At 38.1% G+C, this 21,455-nt stretch overlaps 1 protein-coding gene across 8 annotated transcripts in view; it reads left to right on the top strand.

Moving 5' to 3' along the window:
* Positions 1 to 21,455, top strand: part of Dcc (DCC netrin 1 receptor) — a 1,103,888-nt gene that overhangs the window by 340,106 nt on the left and 742,327 nt on the right. The gene's annotated exons all lie outside the window — the stretch shown is intronic.

The following is a 21,455-nucleotide window of genomic DNA, read 5'->3' as shown; positions in this document are numbered from 1 at the left end:
AACCCTCGTTTGTAGTATATTGTTTTGTTTCTAAAAGGGTTTATACCTCTGACTTGTTGATTTTAATGATGCTTAAACAAACACAAAACACTTCACATCTTTGCTTTGTCAGTGGGTGTACGTCTGACTCACATTGTTCATGTATTAAAATAAACATTTTATTAGCTTTGTGGCAAAGCTCTATTCTGCATTCTGTGGCTATCTGATCTTTGCTAATCATTGCATGACCAAATGCAATAAAGTGCATGAATCGAAGCAGTGAATAAGATTTGTAGCTAGCAAGTTCTCTGGAATCACAACCAGTAATTTTGAAATGTGACTGAATTCTTCCCACAATTAAAATCTTTCATTATGCTACTTTAAAGCTAATTTCTTTCTTGTTTCTCTGAATAGTTGCCTCCATTAATCTCACTCTAGGTAATGATGGTAATGATACAATTATATGTAATCATTGCCTGAATTCAATATGTAACACATCAGTTCCTTTGTGTGGTGATTGTACAGTTCTCTGCAATCCTAGCATTTGGAAAATTTCCATCATGTCATGCCAAGCACAGATTCAAAAGTCTGTGACATTTTGCATAACATCAGTCAATCAGGTTTTCCAACTGTCCCTTACATTGATTGAACAAACACATCCATATGGTTGGTGGCAACTGAAGCTAGGAATGGAGCAAGAGGTAGGCAAAGCAGGGCTTTCTATTTAAAAGGTTTCCAAAGCACTGAAAGTATTTTAAAAAATTGTTAAGAACTTTTTTTTTCAGAGCTGAGGACCGAACCCCAGGGCCTTGCGATTGCTAGGCAAGTGCTCTACCACTGAGCTAAATCCCCAACCCGATAAGAACTTTTAATAGACTTTCAACTATGCTGGTGATTAATCTGACTAAAGTATCAATGGCAAAAATCACAATCTCATGAGTTTATTTTACATCAAGTTAATATTTTAGAGTTTTAGGTCATTTTGTTAACATTTATAGCTACTATTAATAACAATTGTTATTTCATATTAACCTGTTCTTCAACGTAATAGATATATGTTTCTCTTTTTAAGCTATTTAGAAATGAACTTTGCTTATATTATAAGGACACATTTTGTGTCAAATATTTATGTAGCAGTTTATCGAAGTGCAGTAACGTGCTATTTGCATGAGCTTTCTAAATAGAAGCCAACATGTTTGTTAATCTTGGTTCTAACTTTTCAACTATCTTGTGAAGAATATTCTCTTTGTTTTGCTCCCACACATCCTACCATTTTTATGAGAAATGTGGAGGTTTTAGTCACTTCACAAATGTTTGGAGGTCATAATTCTACCCTTATCCATAAACTTGATCCTTTTTCCTTAAAGAATGCATTGCCGTGGAATGCAATGTGTGAAATGATTCTTACATTGATCCTCTCGATCTAGAATGATTACTGAACATCAGTTTTAGCTAATCTAAGTAGATCTTCTATGTAATTGTAAAATAAATCTTTTGACTCATTCTGTCTTGTCCCCTATTGATACTTTGTGTTTTTAATGGCTGTAAAAATTAACTAAGTAGGCTTCTTTGGACTTGCTGCTCAAATTTAATGATCTGAAACTTACCCATATCCTAGAACAGAGATTATATTTGTCAGTGACTTGAATTTAAACAAACAAAACCCAAACACCGAGAGCATTTATTGTTGGCTCATTACCTTATTTTTCCAACTTCACATTGGTGGTTACTAGGTGCTGCCTATCAGGCCCCATCCTACATCTTCCCACTTCTCACCTCTGCCACCCACCTCTTTATCCAGCTGACACCTCTCCCAGGACTACCAAAATTGTCTTGTCCTGGATCTTATCTTCCTCGTGCAATCTTTTAAAGCATACTTTCTACATTTTATTTATTTATTCATGTTTATGCAGAAGCACATTCTGGGCACTAAGGCACATGTGCATGTGATAGAGAACAGCTGTCAGACATCTGTCCTCTCCTATCAAATGGGTTTTGAAAGCTTAATTCGTGCTGTAAAAGTTGGGAAAAATAACCTTATTCCACTTAGACCCCTCTGTATCACAAAATATCAATTTATACTGAACCTTTGGTTTTGCTCTAACCTTAAAATTAAATCTTAATATCTTACACTGTTTTGCAAATTCCAATGTGATCTTTTCCATTGTTGTCCTCAGAAATCTCCTGGTCCCCTGGCTTTGCTCCTTAAATGCCACCTCCTTCTTTGAATGCCTTTTGAACATTCCAAAGTTACCCTAGTGATAGGACCTTTGTGTTCTATGTTTCCTCTGACAAGAAGATACGTCTGTCCTTGATGTTCTAATAGAGGCCCTTTCTGCTCATTACACCTTTTGTCATGCTTCCTTACCTTGTTTCTGTCCATTTGGGTTGATGTAGCAGAATATCAAAACTAGGTAATTCGTGAACAAACAGTGATTTTACCCACAGTTCTACATGAAATGATATTTCATTTTCAGCACCATTACAAAATATCAAAGCCAAGATGTTTTAAAATAATAGAAATCCATTTGCTACAGTTTTGCAAGCTATGAAGTTCAAAAACCAGAATTCAGGCTGTGGTGTGGATATATATGGTATTATATGTTGAAAACAGTAACAAGTACAATTGCAAGAGATTCAAATCCTCTTAACTGAGAGTATCAGAACTACTAAAATAACTCTGTTTACCTTATTCTCCTCCCCATCTTCCTCTGTTCGGCATCCATTATTTGTTTTTTAATGTTTCTAGAGAATGAACTAAAAGCCTTGCACGTGCTACATTACCACTGAGGTATATCTCTAGCCCTAAATATTTAAGTATTCTTTTCTAGCCTTGCAAGGTAGATGTGATATACAGATACCACACATAGGGCCTCCTGAACTGTTGCAAACCCTTTCTTGCCCATGAGATGTGTTCAGTTATGCATACCTCCAGCTTTGTCAAGACAAACGTGGCTTACTATATTAGGAAGCTCATGATATGGATGGGGAACAGTCCATGCCTCTGTACTAGAGCCAGGTAAAAATGGATGTACCAGTGTCGATCCTGCAGACAATTCAAGTTTCATGCAAAGGCCCAAGTGCCAATCTATCTGAGATGCATATCTGAGATCTCTAGAGTTGATTGCCGAACTGATTGTCTGCTGTCAGCACTTCCAGCGTTACTTACTTAACTCCCCAGTGAAGAATATTCCTCCTGAGACCTCCTGAACACATCATCCAGAATATGGTTGTGATTAGTTCCTTATTTTCTGATTGCCAGACTTTTGCCTTGCTGGTCTTATAATCACACTGGCCATATCAGACGATGTCAATTTGGACTGAGGTATCATAGAAACATTTTATTTTACACCTTATCTGTGTTTCAGGAGGTTTCTACATCATGACTTCTGTACATCAAAACCAGCTTCAGGTGCTTTCTCTACCTTTGGGGAACTACCTAATTCCTTTCAAATTATGAGTTTTTTTGGTTATAAATTTCTATTTTGCACAAGAAAACACAATTAGAGTTAGCAGTATTTGAGTAGCCCCAGTGGGATTTTCTAAATGAGTTAATATTGCCTCAAATTGACTGACCCACCCATCTACAAAAATTGCCTAAATACAGAATTATTTAAGTAAGAAAGTAAAAGTTCATCTTACTTCAAACTGTTATATCAGTCAATTAGAAGCAAAAATAAACATTTCTATTTTTGTGTGTGTGCGTAATGAAAATGAGTAGAAGAATAGCATCAAGCCTGTTCCCCCAGTCTCTCTTTTGCATGACATACTTGGAATATCAATAGTATGGGCAGCCAATTTAGTAGAGTTCGATTTAACCATTTAGTATTAGAAGCTGAAGTCTTAACATTAAACACACTTACTGAAAACACCTCTCACAATTTTACTTTTAGTCTTACACTCATTCTTCACATTTTCTCCTTCTGAGGATGATAGTGTGTGCTAACCTGTGGAGTCCGGTTCAGTGTAATTCTGGTCTCACCCACATCAAGTAGCATCTCATCTTTGACATTTCATCCACATCCCTTCCCCTTCTCTGCTTCTTCTCCTCATTGATGGTCATCTTCTTTTATTATCCTTAATCACAGACTGTTACTGTTAGCTGACTGTTTCTGTAGAGAGCAGTTGGGACCCACATCTTCAAGCCACAGTATATAATTATTTAACCTTTTAATGAATCTGTTTTTAAAAAAGTCCCAATATTTGTTGTTAAAAGATTCTATTTATTCTAAACTGATCAAGCAGTATGGGGATGGCTTCACTTTCTCTCTTTAAGTGTTAGCTAAATATGTTTCAAGTATATGAGCATTTGTGCAAATATGTAGGTTTTACCCTTATAGCACTACATTATGGTATTATTTCAAAATACCAAAGAGGAGTAGGAAGCAGAACAAAACAAACAAACAAGCAAACCCAAGTTTGGAAACTAACAGCCAATTATTGCTACTAATGAAGTTCTATGGAGTTGAGTAGAATCTCTAGAATTGAAACAGCATCATATTCTTTGAAGAGTTAGTGTAGATGGACCAAACATAGAAGCCCAATCACAAATATGATTGATCAAATGGGGACAATTTAATAATACTAAGAATCATTAAGACAAGGAATAAAGGAAAATAAATTAAGAACACTGCTTTATTTTCATTAGTCTTCTCTCTTACCTCTAAACCAGTCTTTCTCCTTTGGAATTATCTTTGAACTTCTAAAGTGCTATTTTGACAATTTACTGAAACCTAACACTCACATGTCTACATGCCTACCATTTACTTTAGAATACACTGTTTGGGAAATCCAGCCCTGAACCTATTTTTATGCTTATTTTTTATTGTGGATGCCAAGAAGTGCATGCTAACAGGAGCTTGATATAGCTGTCTCCTGAGAGACTCTTCCAGAGCCTGACAAATGCAGAGGCAGATGTTTGCAGCCAACCATTGAACTGAGACTAGGGTCCCCAATTGAGGAGTTAGAGAAAGGATTGAAGATGCTCAAGGGTTTGAAGGGAAACTCCATAAGAAGAACAATACCAACCAACCAAACACCCCAGAACTCCGAGGGTCTAAAGACCAACCAAAGATGTGTGACTGATGGCTCCAGACACATATGTAGCAGAGGATGCTCTTGTATGGCATTAATGGAAGGAGAGGTGCTTGGTCCTGTGAAGGCTTGATTCCCCAGTGTAGGGAAATACCAGAGTGGGGAGGTGGGAGGGATTGGTTAGGTGGTTGGAGGGAGTACACTCATAGAAGCAGAGGAAGATAGAAGGTTTCTGGAGGGGAAACCAGGAAAGCAGATAACATTTGAAATGTAAATAAAAAATATTCAATAATAGAAAAAATATAATAATGTATTAAAACTATATTGACCTTAGGGTTAAAATTTAGTTAATTGTTCAACATGAATGCAAATATGCAGAAAACAGAGACATAATTAACTCTTTCGGTCTATTGAATTAATACATCACACCACTTCTTTTTTTTTATTGGACATTTTCTTTATTTATATTTCAAATGTCATCCCCTTTGCCAATTTCCCCTCTGGAATCCCCTTATCCCTTCCCCATCTGCCTGCTTCTATGAGGGTACTCATCCATCCACCCACCCACCTACTCCCCTCCACCTCCTGACCCTGACATTCCCCTACACTGGAGCATCGAGCCTTCACAGGACCAAGCACCTCTCCTTCCATTGATGCCTAACAAGGCCATTCTCTGTTTCATATGTGGCTGGAGCTGTAGAAATATTTATTGCAAAGCATAAAAACGTGTAGCCATCATTCATGTAGGATAGAGGAACAAAGACATCAATTGCAATTTTTCCAGTACAATTCCTATGTATAGCCATTATTTTGATATTATAGAAGAAAAACTGGAATCCTAAAGTTAGTTATTTACTTGCTTATATGTGATTCTAAAACCAAACTCTTTGCAAGTGCTTAAGGATTTTTGGGTGTTCAACAAAAATAATACTATATAATAATATTAGTAACTTATCATGGTTATGAAAACTAGTAGATTATTTAATATTCCTAATGTTAATTTTGACTAAGCAACAGTAGCTTATCAATCTCCCTCCAATGAATTCTAAGTACAGAAAAGATTAAGAGCTCTGTGCATTTATTTTGATTAAAATAATTTATGTAAATTTTAATTCAAATTAAGTTCAGTTTTAGGCTCTTGGAATATTAATGCCAAAGCTAGTCCTTTTAGCTTAGCTTCCAATGCAGGGATTTTTGGCCAAGGACATTGAAGTAAACATTTTATCTTTATTAGCCATCAATTGGCAAGCATTTATTGAGTGGCTTCTAAACATTGGGGAGGAGCCTGGACTTCAGAGAAATTGCCATCTGTTGGGGCAATATGACTAAATCAAATGAGGCAATTTGAGCAATGAAAGCAAGAGAGTTCATAATTAGGGGCTAATTTGCTACAGAGTTTCAAGGGAAGCACAAGGTGATATAGAAAGAACTAGGTTGGTAGAAAACAAAACTTCATGGGAGACATTTTTGCTTGGGTAGCTTTCAATGGACTTAGGAAAGCTTTGGGAACACTGAGCTAAGTGGGACGAGCAGAACTTAAAGAGCACACCAGTTTGCCCAGTAAAATGCTTGAGGTTGGATTCAACTGGTCAAATTCCAGAAAATTCTTCCAATTGTATTGGTCATCCTATATTGACTGTAAACTCAGTAATGATGTAGACCTTCATCATGTCTCAAGACAATGCCTACCGTGATGCAAAGACATAATGAACAATGGCCCTTCAATGTGAGATCATGGCTGATACAGGAGGAATTGGTATACATGAGCTGAGAATAGGGAAGCAAATGGGTATCTGATTTCTGTTAGTAAATACTTTATTGATACCACTCTGCTGCAAAGAGTCTATTAGGTGTGAGTAGAATTTATTTGACCACATAAGTATGCTTAATAATGGTGATGAATTTAGAGTGGACTGTGATGGGATACTTCAGACATTTTTTCAGATATTTCTACTCAAGCTCTTGTAGCAGATTTTCCTGAAACAGAATCAATGCTACTGACTGATGTGCAACTTGCTCACCTGAGTGTGAACTAATAAAACTCGAGACTTTGTTCACTTGAGGATGTTAAAAAATAGGATGGAAAGATGAATCTGAACTAATGATTGAGACTGTCAGTGAATTCCTGGTGTGGGTAGCCTCTAAAGGGACCCAAAGTGATCACGAATATTTATACCTTTGAATCAATCCCTATGGGTTATATTGGGCTGTCAAAACTTAATTCTAGTGAATAGAAAAAGCAAGCAATGGTGGTATGTGAATTGGGAACGGGTTTACAATAATCATGACCCAGCCTCTCCTGACTTTTCTCTCCTTTCTCTTCTGTATTTTTCCCTCCCTCTTATTTTCTCCCTCTCCTTCTTCCTCTATGACATTACCTCCATAAATATCTATTCTTTTTGACCCGACTCTCTCTGACTTTACAGTTTCTTCCATTCTTCTCCATCATCCCTCAATCTAGAAAAGATTGTGATTTTGTCTGAAACTGAGACTTCCTGCAACGGCCTTGTGAGGAAGATGGCAGCAGATCTTCAAGTCCAGCCAAGCTTTCAAATGACTACACACTGAACTGACAGCTTGACTGACCTCATAAGAACCCGTGAACCAGAAATATCAGGCTACATTGTACTCAGTTGCTTTGCCCTTATGAATTGTGTGAGGTAACAGATATGTGCTACTTGAAGACAAGTCAGCGTCCCTTAGAAAGAGGAAGGAATTGCATGCTGAGCCTCATGCAGACGGATGTATTAGCCTTGATTTCTGGTGGTTAGGAATTCATAGGTGACTGAAGAAAATAATACAAGAGTTTACATTCCTGGCGTAAGATGTACAAGAAGAAACAAGGAACAGGGAGATTCCTGGCAATAGTGACATTCATGCTGGCTTCTGAAGGATGAGCACATAATTTTTTCTTTACACATAGAGGTTGTGGCTACTTAAATCTTCTGTTTTATAATACTGGAAACTTCCAGAGTACAAAGGTTCCAAGAATCAAAGTAATAACAATTATGAGCCAAGGATAAAGTGCATTCTCTGTATTGTTTGTATAGTTCATAGGTAGTACTTAATTTGGCCTCAATGAGAACCAAGTGCTATGGGTAAAACTTCCTTCCTTATGTCCACTTTGTCAGCAAAGAAGCCAAGGCTTTGACAGTCTCACAGGCACATCCAAGGTCACATCACACAGGCAGTCAGTGAACAACACAGTGTTTCTGCTTTTGGAAAACAAGTGCAAAGTCTCAACGAATAAATACAACAGAATAACCTCAATAAATTTAAAAGAAAGTTCTAGAGGAAGTCAGAAAGAGGTAAAAATAGGTTCTAAATTTTTTTTTTCGGTTTGGTTTGGATTTTTTAAAAAATGTTGTAAGTGGTTCCTTTGTCAGAAAACCTAGTGTCTCCCATGAGGTTTCGTGGCAAAGCAAATTTACTGATGTCAAAGGACAGGTACTCAGCTTTCTGTTCTCTTCAGCCTGATTTATCCAGTATAGACAGTGGGTTTCTTTTCTTGTAATATATTGGTATGAGCAGTGAACATACAGACTAATTCATTTGCAATAAGAAACATGCTTCCCATGTGCAGTAGAGTATGTCTTTGACATGACTGATATCACTTATTCCATATAAGGTGACGTTCAAGTGATTTTGTGATTTTTACAAACCTAATACTGTCCCATAACCTCACATGGGAGAGCAGTAGCCAGAAGAGTTTAACTGATGCTCCTGGCATTGGAGGTGGGTGTGGAAACAGACCCTCCTTTCAGCATGTTGAGATCACTTTTATGCATTAGGCGCTTAGACAGAAATCACATGCCGGACACTGACTTCTACTGTCCTTTGTAACCTTTCCCTAGGACATTGGTCAAGAGTCCTCTCTGCTTCCTTTACATTCTAATAAATTTATATGAACTGGAGCTTGTCTTAGCTGGTTGCTGCATGGCAAACATCTCTGGTTCAATCACTGAGTGTCTTGACTATGTTTCTCAAATATATATTTCTTTATATCCAAATACTAAAGATGTGGATATGAACATAATATTTTAAGAAATAAATTACAGCTCACTGTATCTTCTTCCTATTTCTACCTCAACCAGAATAGACATTCAACAACTCCTTTGACCTGTGAACTCTTTGAAAAATATCTGTGCTCACAGCAGGACTGACCTTTCCCAATAATTATTTTTAGGAAAAAGTAAAAGAACAATTTTTCTCTGGAATAATTTGAATTTATTGCATATTGATCCCACTGGTGTGTGATGACATCCCTCCTCTGTCGTTTCCAACCCAGCCTGTATCCCTAGAGGTTAATCATGAGAAAATCTGTTATTTTATAAAATATCTAACTAGTTTTCTTCTTTCCTGGATCCTGAAGTAGAAGAGCAGTAGTGTGTGTGTGTGTGTCTGTGTGTGTGTGTGTGTGTGTGTGTGTGTGTGTGTGTGTGTGTGTGTAGGGAGAGATGATGACATCACACTACAATCTGAAGTTAATGTAATAGGGAAAAAGGTTTAAACAAATGAAGACAGATAACTAAGTCCCTTCAACCTACAGAATCACTTAATGTTCTATGAGTGTGGTTGAATAAGGCATTGTCTTAAAATGGAATGTTAAACTTGAAGGCTCGTTGCTGTTCTATTTTTTCTGTTTTAAAAATAGACTACCCTAACCAATTGCTCTACGTAGACATGGATTACATTATAGTCTACTACAGATAAAAGAGTATTTCCCAGTCACCAGCAAAACTGAGGAAAGGGCTGTGCTCAGCTATGTATCAGGTGGCTCTCATTCATGACCGATACGCTTATTGGTGTGTGAACTTGGACAAGTCACCTTTTACACCTGAACTTAATTTTTTAAACAGGAGAATTAAATAGTAAATTACCAATCATCTATGGTTGCAGCTGTAACATTATATAATTATCCTCGCAGTCTGTATGTAGAACAGAACAGGACAATGATACTCTTATGTGCACCACAGTGACACCTACTGGATAAATTGAGGCTTTTCTCCCTCATTTTGGATTCTATGGAAACCAGATTTTATGCAAGAGTCATTTAGACTTGGTTTTGATCTCAGCTGTAAACTCCTATGCAGAAAACGGGAAGAAGCAGACCTTTTAGGTCTCTTTCCTGTGTCCACTTATTTTCCGTGCATTAGGTAACATATTTCTCACTGTCAAACAATTAAATACGACCATTCACATTACTTCTGTAATCTCTGTGAGTCTCAATGTTTGCATTGTAGAATTCAAGAACAATTGCTTCACCTAATTTCATAAAGGGGAGGTTGGAACTTCATCATTCCATTACTGTAGTGTGTTAAATAATGTTTGATTTGGATGGAAGGACCTGAACTTGACTGGCCTCTTAGTACCCATCATGTTTCAGATGAGAAGAGTCTGTTAATATTGGATGATTGAGTGGGTCTAAGGTCAGAATCCTGGATATATTTCCTCCCAAAAAACACACAAAAAACCCCCAAAAAACAAAACCTGAATGTTGTCAACAGGATAGATTTAGTGTTTGTTAATTATAAGCTTTAATAATTAGGGGAGATAGTTTTAAGGTAACGGTTTCTTCAGTCTTCACAAATTTCTTCCTGCAAGTTTTAGGTTGTACATGCTCTTACATATAACATTGTATTGTATAAACTCAACCGTAGTATTTTGAAGTTTTTACCTAGTTTTAATGTGGTAACTACTGGCCTTTTGATATCATTGCCCGTTCATGTGGTAGGAAACTCAGGTACAGATCGATTTGGTTTGATGAAATTAGAGCTAAAGAAAAGAGCACTTCACAGTTCATCAGCCCAGAAGCAGATAACTCATGCAATGCATCCTTGTCAGATGAGAACTGTATTGCTGTTGGAGCAATCCTGAAACCACTGTAGTTGTGCAGTTACTTTCTGGCTTTTGTTTGCACGTGTGTCTTGATATTTATTACCTTTTCAATTTACATCCTTCAAGTCACAAGCTGTCGTTTAAATGCTTTTGGTAAGAAATATCTACCAAAAGACCTGTTACTCAGTAGAAATATTCAAATATTCGTCAAATATTTGAATGAGGTCAGCATTCTGTGGAACTCAGTTATCAAGACTTCTACATGGCTATACAAAATACAAACTACTCAGATTACCAGGAATCCCCATGTCCTAGTTTAAATTTCTCTCTTAATGTTTCTCAGCTATCATAGCCTCAGTTTCCTGGATAACTCAAATAATTTGACTCTGCAGCAGACCCCTGCTCCCATTTTTCACATATGTAATTTTAAATGATACTGGCTAACTTCTCAAGGAATTCCCGTGTACTCATGATGTGACAAACTAAAACTGTGGAGTCTGCTTCTTCCATATGATTCCATTTGATGTACAATTTCACTCGTTCTCAGGTTTCCAACAACTTAATACCATGGCTGTGCCTTACTGTGTATCTGCAAATACTATATATTATTCAGTTTCCAGGTTAAATGCCCTGCCATTCAAAATGTCTTGGCCAATTCTTTCCCGCAAACTTTTTGTCTACTTCATCCCCTTCGAAACTGAATGTAGTAAATCAGTTCTAGTGATTGTTACGTCTCATTATTAACCAATAGCACAATAGCCTGCGTCCTATTCTTGAAACCATCATAGCCTCAGAAGGGAGTTTTCCATAAGACTATATGTGGGTGTGGAAGCCTGAGTACAGCTTCAGGACATAGAGGAGACCCAGCTTGATTCCTCCTAACAGGTCTTAGAATCCACAGTTCTCTATTGAGGATTTTATTTGGCCATATTTTAAATTTCTGCAGATACTCAACATGTTTGAGCCTTAAGAATCTAGATTTATTTGAAGAGAAGAAAATAATGAAAGAAGGCCATGGGTATGAAGAGCGATCCATGGAGTTGCCTTGTTTCAATAATGGAAGAGCAGAGGATTCAAAGCTGCACTATTTCTAAGAAAGAGAGAGAGAGAGAGAGAGAGAGAGAGAGAGAGAGAGAGAGAGCTAGCTCACATTTTGAATTTCATGTTTATTAAATGCTGTCAATATTTTGATTCACGTGTGTCAACAAGCTTTATTATACAATAACTACTTTAGTTCAAATTTTTATCTGAAATATGATGATGATACCACCAATACATCTAATGTCCAGGAAAAGTAAGTGTCAGAGCTAAAAACACCCAATAACATAAGTGCATTGTGAAGTAGAGGACTTGCAAATGCCATATTTCTAAACATAAAGTTGAATAGGAAATGCAATCATTCATCCAAGAGATTCCATTGAAGAACAGCTGTTCGAGCCTTCTGGAAGACATTTTTGGAAGTATGATTGAGAAATCTATTTTGAATATAGCAGGCACCTTCTTATATTCTCTGGTATTCTTCATTATCATTAAAGGGTATCATCTGTTCTTGGTTGTTTAGTGTTTTAATTTGCATTCACACTCTACTATAAGGTCACCTCTTTTACTCAGCTTGGTAAAACTTAATCTAATTTTAGCTTACAGAACACCATCAGGGTCTAGGTGCACCTCATGAAGTTGCAGAAGGCATGTGGAGAAATGGGTGTTCTGTATTCCCGCACTCCTGATTCCAAAAACGCATTTCTTGAATCCAGTGAAAGCAAGTCACAAACTTAGACCAAGTTCAGATGAGAGGAGAAAAGTGTCTTTGAAAACTTTAGGGTGTGGGTGACTTTGAACCCTTCTTTGTGCTCAGAAACAGTTGAAATTTTATGCGATGCCTAATATAAGGCTTCATCAAAACTGTGTGTTATGATTTCTTTAACTTAGGAAAGCATGTTAGTTTATCTTGCCTAGTTATAGAATTTATCCGATTCGGAGGTGATTTCTTGTAAAAACAAAGAGTACTCAATTGTTTTTATGGAGGGAAAACTGATATTGTCTCTCTCTTTCTCTCCTCTTTCTCCAGTCCTGCTCTTTCTGCTCCTCCTCTTTGGTGCCTTTCTTTTCTTCTCCCCATTGATGTTCTCTATTCCCTGAGCATCTCTGTTCACCCTGGATAGTGCATTGCTCACTCCCACTGTTCGTTACATCTCTCCATGATTCTGGAAAATATAGACTAGTTTTATCATAACAGAGGAAGGTCATAAGAGGGAGACTTCCAAAAATGAAGAGTGGAAGTACATGCCTTTCTTTGAGCTAAGCACTTGCAGAGGCAGAGGCAGAGGCAGAGGCAGAGGCAGAGGCAGAGGCAGAGGCAGAGGCAGAGGCAGAGGCAGAGGCAGAGGCAGAGGCAGAGGCAGAGGCAGAGGCAGAGGCAGAGGCAGAGGCAGAGGCAGAGGCAGAGGCAGAGGCAGAGGGAGGGGCAGGGGCAGGGGCAGGGGCAGGGGCAGAGGCAGAGGCAGAGGCAGAGGCAGAGGCAGAGGCAGAGGCAGAGGCAGAGGCAGAGGCAGAGGCAGAGGCAGAGGCAGAGGCAGAGGCAGAGGCAGAGGCAGAGGCAGAGGCAAAATCTCTGTGAATTGGAGTCCACTCTGGTCTATGTACTAATGTAGTAAGATCTAGGACACCCATGTTCACACAATGAGAACCTGTCTTAAGCAGAAAGAGAGTGGGGGTATGGGGAGAGAGGAACAATGATAAAGAGGTAGAGAGGAAATTCCAAGGCCACAGGGTATAACAGGGTGTCACGATGTTAGAGCAAGATCAAGCCATTTAGCTTTAGTCATATATGGATAAATGAATAAGCAGTAATGAGGTGAGCAAAGTGAAAAGATTAATTTAAAAATTACAGATATGTAACATAATGATTATAAATTTATATATAATGAATACACACATGCACACACAAAGAGAGAGAGAGAGAGAGAGAGAGAGAGAGAGAGAGAGAGAGAGAGAGAGCTTTAAAACATAACGATTGCAAAACTTATTGGGGATATTATTTATTGAGGATGGAGAAGGCAATATGTGAGATTATTCTTTTATTTATATATGTGTAATTATGTGTATAGTTTTGTAATTCCCATCTTTAGAAGCTATAAGGGCACAGGCCAATAAAGAACACCATTTGAGACCATGTTCCTCAACTAACTTATGTGGTAAGTAGGAGAAAAGTTGCCTTGTGTGGGCACATGCATGAATATATTAAATGGTCATGTGTGTCACTGGGAACCAGATATGTTTTCTCTGTGCCTTATTTGAGACAGTAAAGAGGACTGTGTAGACCATCTCTTCTCCCTCTACAAGGATGGACGATGAAGAGAGACTGATGACACATCAATGTCTGTAATTATCAAAGTGAAGCCCGAAGTAAAATTACCTTTACTCCTCTCCATGTCTGTTGATCATTTGGAAGTCAACTCATCAGAACCTCATGGGAAATGACAAGTGAAATGTAGATTGGTGCCAGCAAACCCCATGTACCCTGAACTCACACTCAGTCTGATAAGATGTTACTTGTATGTGGAAGTGTATGGGGGAGAAGGAAATGGGTATTATGAAGTTAAATCACCAGAAGGCCCTCTTGTTTTCAGATGTTGTATCCCTGTTTTATTGGCACTCCTAGGAGGATCATCACTGGTCTTCTTTCTGAGTCCAAAATCAGCAGATATGACCTGAGTTTGTGGATCCTAAATTCTCTCCTTCTCCTCTTTGGCAACAGCTCTATGTAAATATCATTCATATAATACACAATTCCTCTTTCTTTTAATCAATGCTTTGGCCTATAGGCATGAAGCATGCAAATTATGTTCATGAGCATGTCAACATCCTTTCAGAAATATCTGTGTCTCTTTTGTGTATATGTGAGAGTAAAGAAAATATTCTTAAAGCTTTTTTTTTGTTCATGACCACAGGTGTGAAAAGGAAATATGATAAAAAATATAATGAATGCTGTATACATTGTAGAATATTTCTATTTTTGTAAAATACACTTCAACAACATGCACACATACACACACACACACACACACACACACACACACACACACACACACACACACACCACACTCCACAATAAATATCCTTTATTCCCTATTCTCCAACCAAATTCTCCCTACTCTTCTACATCCAATTTAACCTTTCCTCCTATGCATTTTACTAGAAATTTCTATGTGCAGGCACCATCTTCTGAATGGTTTTATGTTTACTCCGTGACAGCCAGGATTTCGTTAAGGAATTGGCAGAAGTATGGTTTCTTGGTATATTCCGTTCCCGAGAATGACGATAAATTTTTCATACCTATCCTGCACTACAATTGTCACTTGTATGCAATGGGTATTTGTTTTGTCTTTCATAATATTGCCCAGAAATAGACTTAGTAATTTAAAAAATCTAGGCAAATTCTTCCCGTGGCAATTGCCAGATACAATTTGTACAGAACCAACTCTTTAGAAAATAAAAGCAATGAGGAGTTTCTAGGGCAGAGAGCAATTGCTCCAGCAGCTGTAGCCCTTAAAGCACTGGCAAGATTGCTCCAAGGACAACATGTTAGTGCCTGGATGGCGTCGCTACTGACAGTTACACATTGCTCTGCAGTAGGGGGTTAATAAGGAAACCTGCACAAAACTGTATAGCAAACCTATTGTCATGGTAAATTTCATTGACCATGCCGGATTGCATCCATGATAGCCTCTGATCAATGACTAATATAGTTTGGGAGATTTTCCTAGTTAAGTAACATATGGTGCTTTCTGATAAGGGCTTATCTAATATAATACATGGCCCCAGCCTATTTTCCCTATACAATCGGTACATCTATATTACATTAAAATATCTTCTACTGGGTTTTTTTTCTTCGTTTTGCTTAGATAGTATTTTCTTTTTTGTTTAGCACAGTGTGTGTGTGTGTGTGTGTGTGTGTGTGTGTGTGTGTGTGTGTGTGTCCTAGCCAAAGCAGCTACTGTCCTGCAAATGTTTCCTATGCTAAAAGGTGGCTATGGCTTGTAGGTAGACTGTGTTCTCATTGACTATGTTTAAAGGCCAGAGCTGCTTGCTTTTCTTTCCTTGTAATCTCAGTAAGACAGTTGTTCATGTGTGTGCATACACACACACACACACACACACACACACACACACACACACCTCACAAGCTGTGGAGTCTCTACTTGCCTTTCTTATAGACAATGTGGCAGTACCACAATATGTGGAGACCACATCAAAGTCTGATGAAATGAAGGCACACTTTCCCAACACTCCTGTGTTCATGCTTTTTTTAAAAAGAAAAATAAACAACCTATTATCCAGAAGGCAATTCTTGAATGTTTAAAGCTCTCAGATTGTATACTATGAATCTGTGCCCATATGAATGGCTGCTGTTACGACTTCATTTTTCCAATTACTGCTAAATGCAGAATTATTGCTTGATATTTATGATAATGTATCTTTATCATCTCTTCGTGCTCTCTAACCTGTGAGCTAAATGAACTATCCTCCTCACTCAGACATTCCTCCATTTTGTCATAAGCCCTTCAGCTTTTCATTTTTATGTGTATGCATCTGTATGAGTGTTGTATGTAGGTATGTATGTTCATGTATGTATGTATGTATGTATGTATGTATGTATGTATGTATGTATAGGTGGTGGCTGGAGGTTCCTGCTCTCTCTGAATGTCTGCGACTTTCTAATATAAATGTTGAATTGAAGAGTTGTGTAGGAATTCTTAAGTTAATATTTCTATACTGTTGTGTAGGAATTCTTAAGTTAATATTTCTATGCTGAATCTAAGATAAAGTGCATATTTAGCTTTGTGTGACTTTCTTATTTCTCTTATAATGCTGACATCCTGTGATCCTGTAAAGCAGGTATAAGGAAGTCTGCTTATATGAAAGAGCTTTGGAATGTAATGTGGCATCATTACAAATCTCTGTCAGCAGGCACCTAAAACTTTCAACTCGAGTACACGATGCAATTCAAACATAATAATTATTTGTCACCTCACACTGAAGGAGAATATTTTAGTTTTAGTTGGTATAATATCCATCTTCCCTGTGCTCTTACCACATGAGCTACCCATTTCTGTAAGGGGAGGAAAGATGGCAGGTTGCAACTCAGTTGCTATAAATTAGGATCCTGACTTAAATAAATATCTGAGGCTTTCTAGAGCAATTTTAACAATTTTCTAATGCATAAGCACCTTAAAGAAAATTATGTATAGACTGCTCTTAATTATTTTTACATTTATGAACTATATATTTCTCTTTCTCTAAAATTTGTAAATAAATAAAACAGAGATTAACGATTTCTACTCAAACGCACAAGCTCTGTAGTGGCCTTGCTATGTACTGTGCTATGGGTGAATTAAATATTAATGGAATTAAATGGCCTCATGTTATACAGCCAACACCGGCCATCAGCTATCCAGAAGGGATTTCTGGTCTTGTTCAGACAACCATGTCGTTGAGGGCTGTAGCTTCTCTGACATTACAAGAGATGGAATCACACGGGAAACTTCATGTTCTTCTGGCTCGTTTGTTTGGTACTTCCAATTCTCTCTTCCGCTTTGCTTCCTGAGCTGAGCAAACCAACACACGTACTGAGGTGGAAGGCAAAAAGCTTCTGGTATTTCAATACTTAATGAACAACTGTAGGCAACTAAGCTATGTCAAGGAATCTCGGGGAAGAATCCCCAGTTATGTCCAGTACTAAGTGGTCAGCCCCCAAATCATACACATATAAGTAACATATGGGCTGAGCATGTTGCATTTATATATTTGGTAACACACACACACACACACACACACACACACACACACACACACACACACACACACACTTGTGACAACAGTATCTTTGTTACGGTTTTTATTGCTGTGATGAAACACCATAACCAAAATCAAGTTGTGGAGGAAAGGGTTTGTCTTCCTCTTCTGTATCGCTTTTCATCACTGGAGGAAATCAGGTCAGAAACTCAAACAGGGCAGGAACCTAGAGGCAGGAGCTGATGCAGAGGCCACAGATGAGTGTTGCTTATGGACTTTCGTTGGCAGCTCTCTTATAGAACCCAGGACCGTCAGGTCAGGGATTGTATCAGTCACAGTGGGCTAGGCTCTCCCCCATATATCACTAATTCAGAAAATGCCTGAAAGGCTTTCTTACAGACCTATCTTTTGGAGATACATTTCAAAACACTCTGAGGCTCCCTCCTCTCTGATGAGTCTAGCTTGTGCCAAGCTGATGTAAAACTAGCCAGGATAAACACTCAAAGAAATAACAGCTCTAATTGTGAAAAAGAGCACTGGAGGTGCCTGGGAAGAGTTGAAGAGAAAAGAGAGAAGAGGGAAATGATGTAGTTATATTTAATTAAAAAAAAACAAAAAATACATACACAGGTGACACCACTCACAGTGGCCTTTGTCTTCATGAGTCACCCCCTACTCTAACGATTCAGCACATGTGGGAGAACAAGGCATCTTCACTCTGCTGATGCCTTATCAACCTTCACCTCTACTTGGATAAGAAAGAGGCTTTGAGGATTTGCTGTGTATAGCCAACTAAGCCATCCTTGTATCTTTGCTTGGACCTGAAGGTTGCGTTACAACCTGGTCCTTTATATTCTTGGCCTCATTCATGGCTAGTCATGCCTCGGACTCACTTCCTGCATTGCAATATGAAGCTTTGAGGTACTGCGTTCCCAGATGGCGAGATTATCTTAGGCATTGTGTCCACAGCTGTGTGTGGTGCTCTCTCTTACAACTGCCTTAAGGACGCAAGCTATGTAAACCCCGACTCTCAAATAAATAGGTCTGGTTTTCATATTGTATGCATAGGTACTCATCTCCTGCTTTCTAAGCACATTTTATGTCTACTCTTCTCCTGAGGACATTGGTGGATAACTCTTACTGATTTTTGGATACAGATTGGTTCATTAAGGATGTCAGGAGGCACAAGGAGGTTTTCTTTTTTTCCCCTTCTCTTCTTTGTCTTCCTCTTCATCCTGCTTCTTCCCCTCCTGCTCCTCTTCTTTTTTTTCTGTTTTGTTTTGTTCTGTTTTCTGTGACATAGTTACTCTGTGTAGACTTGGCTGTCCTGGATATCACTCTCTAAAACAGATGGGTCTTGAACTCAGAGGTCACCTGACTCTTCCTCCTGAGTCCTAGGATTAAAGGCATGCTCTGTCACCACTGCAGGTCACTTGGGCTGTTTTCTAGGAAAAAGAGAGGAAGGCAGTAGGAAGGCTAGAGGAATTGTAGTAGGTCTGATGCTCTTTGAAGATAGTATGTAATATTTTGTGTTTAAAAGAAAGCGTAGGCTAGCAGGGTTGTGATTGTGCTGATGAAAGGCAAGGCAAAAAAGGAGCAGGAAGGTGGCTATATTTTTGTATTTTGTTAACACTTTTACAAATATAATTAGGTATCTGATATTTTCCTGGCTATGCATGAACATTGTTTCTTTTGGGATCCTAACACCTGGAAGGGCTGCTGTTTGAACACTGTTCCTTTCAACCACCACAGTCCAGTCTAATCTTTTACAACTGGGAACTTTGTTACCATACAGAACTCCAGTGCTGCAGCACGGTTGCAGTGCTGCCCTTTCTCACATATTAGTTTGTTTCCTTCCTCTTCCCCATCCACCATGGGTAAACTGTACCTGGACTAAAAGGGCAGGACTCCCTTTAATGGGTTGGATACAAGTATCTTAAAAGGCAAGAACAGATATATTTTTACAGCTTAAAGCAAAGCGAGATGAACCCAAGTGGCTTTAGGAAGAAGTTAAGTCTAAGCTGATATTTAAAGAAGGAAAGAAAACTGAAGGAGATGACCAGAGGAAAATGGGTGACCAGGAGACTGTGTAGTATTCACAATCTGCCTGTGGGAAAGCATCATGAAGAGGAATCTACATTCTTCAGAAAGCAAAATTGGGCACACTTGGAATTATTTTACTGCATCTTGGGAAATGACCAACCCTACAGAGACATAAATAATATTACCTCAGTAACAGTTTTCATTTCTACTAGGTTTAATGATATGGTTATCTGAGATTTTTTTCCTATTTCATGTATGCTTAAAGGATATTGCTTGAATAGGAGAGAAAGGCCCGGGACTGTTTCTTTAAATCACTTTCTAGGCTATTGATATCAAGTAAGATATGTAATATCTGTGCCTGTTTTCATCTTACCTGTCTAAGTTTTTTTTGAATTGTCAAAAGTAACTTGCATCCATTTATGTGTAATTTGCTGCAGCTTTAAGATTCTTTAAACTTTCTGTGGCTATTACAAAACAGTGAAAGGACTTTCCTCAAAAATTAAGAATAGTAATACAGTATTATTAGGCAATTCCATTTCTGAGTGTATCTGTCCATAGAGTTGCATTCTTATATTCACGGAAGCATTGTGCATCATACCCTAGATAAGGGATCAATCCTGTTTTTATCAGTCACCAGGAGATGAAGCAAATATGCATATCTGAAGGTAATTCATCCTTTCAAAAGCAGGAATCTTGTCATTTGTGACAGGTTGAATAGACCAGGAAGATATTAAGCCAAGTAAAATACATAGGGTGCAGATAAGATGAATTCCGTGTGGCAATACTTACATGTGCAATCTTCTTTCAGAAATCACAAATCCACAGAAGCAGAAAGAATGTACTGGTGGCTAACAGGAACTGGGAAGGGGTCATTAGATTTTAAGGAACTTTTAACCAGAAGATATATACGTATAACTAAAAAGTAAAAACTGAAAGGATTAATAATTTATAGCAATGTTTTGTGCCATGGACTTGCAAAGAGTAGACTTTAAGTGTTCTCCCCGTGGAGGAGGGGAGGCAAGTGGAGCAAGTAGATGATGCAAGGCATATGCTAACTAGCCTGATTCAGATGTTCCACAGATCAAATCATGATGTCGTGTACTGTAACTTCATAAACTTATATTTGTCCAATTGAATATAGCAAAATGATATTGGAATGGCCTCAAGTCACATAGTAAAGCCTGGGAGCAGTGTCACTCCCAATAGCAGAGAACACATTCTAAAGTTGTCATAGCTCACAAGCCCAGACCGTCCATCCTACAGTCGAGCTGAGGATGTGTGGTCAAAGATTTGCAGCAAGAGAATCCACATGAGAATTCCTAACCAGGCATGAATGTGTGTAACAAACACATGCATAGGTGCACTTGCATGCATGTACCATGGATGGAGAAAAATGAGATTGAGATAGTAAGACATGGAAAGAGAGGGGGAAGAGGGAGATAGAGAAAGAAAGAAAGACAGACAGATAGATAGACAGACCTTTGAAGTAGAATTAAACTCTATAGCTTACCACCAAAAGCTATGTCCCAATCTTACACACTTAGGAATCTAAGTCTTAAACAAGGACAGATCTATTTTGTGTGTCACTTCTCTTTGGTTTGGCTTTACTTTCTTTCTGTCCCTCTTCCTGTTTTTCAACAATCTCAACAAAGTTTTTTGTGATTAAGAATGTGTACCTCTCTTGCAAGGTACATCATGAGGACTGATTTTTCTGCTCTGTAAAATTATCTGTTGTAAATAACTTTTAAAATATAAATTTAAAAGTC

The sequence above is a fragment of the Rattus norvegicus genome, chromosome 18 (genome assembly GCF_036323735.1).
Source record: "Rattus norvegicus strain BN/NHsdMcwi chromosome 18, GRCr8, whole genome shotgun sequence".
Taxonomy (NCBI): domain Eukaryota; kingdom Metazoa; phylum Chordata; class Mammalia; order Rodentia; family Muridae; genus Rattus; species Rattus norvegicus.
The sequence above is the reverse complement of the archived record's forward strand: the minus strand, read 5'-3'. Positions and strand labels throughout refer to the sequence as shown.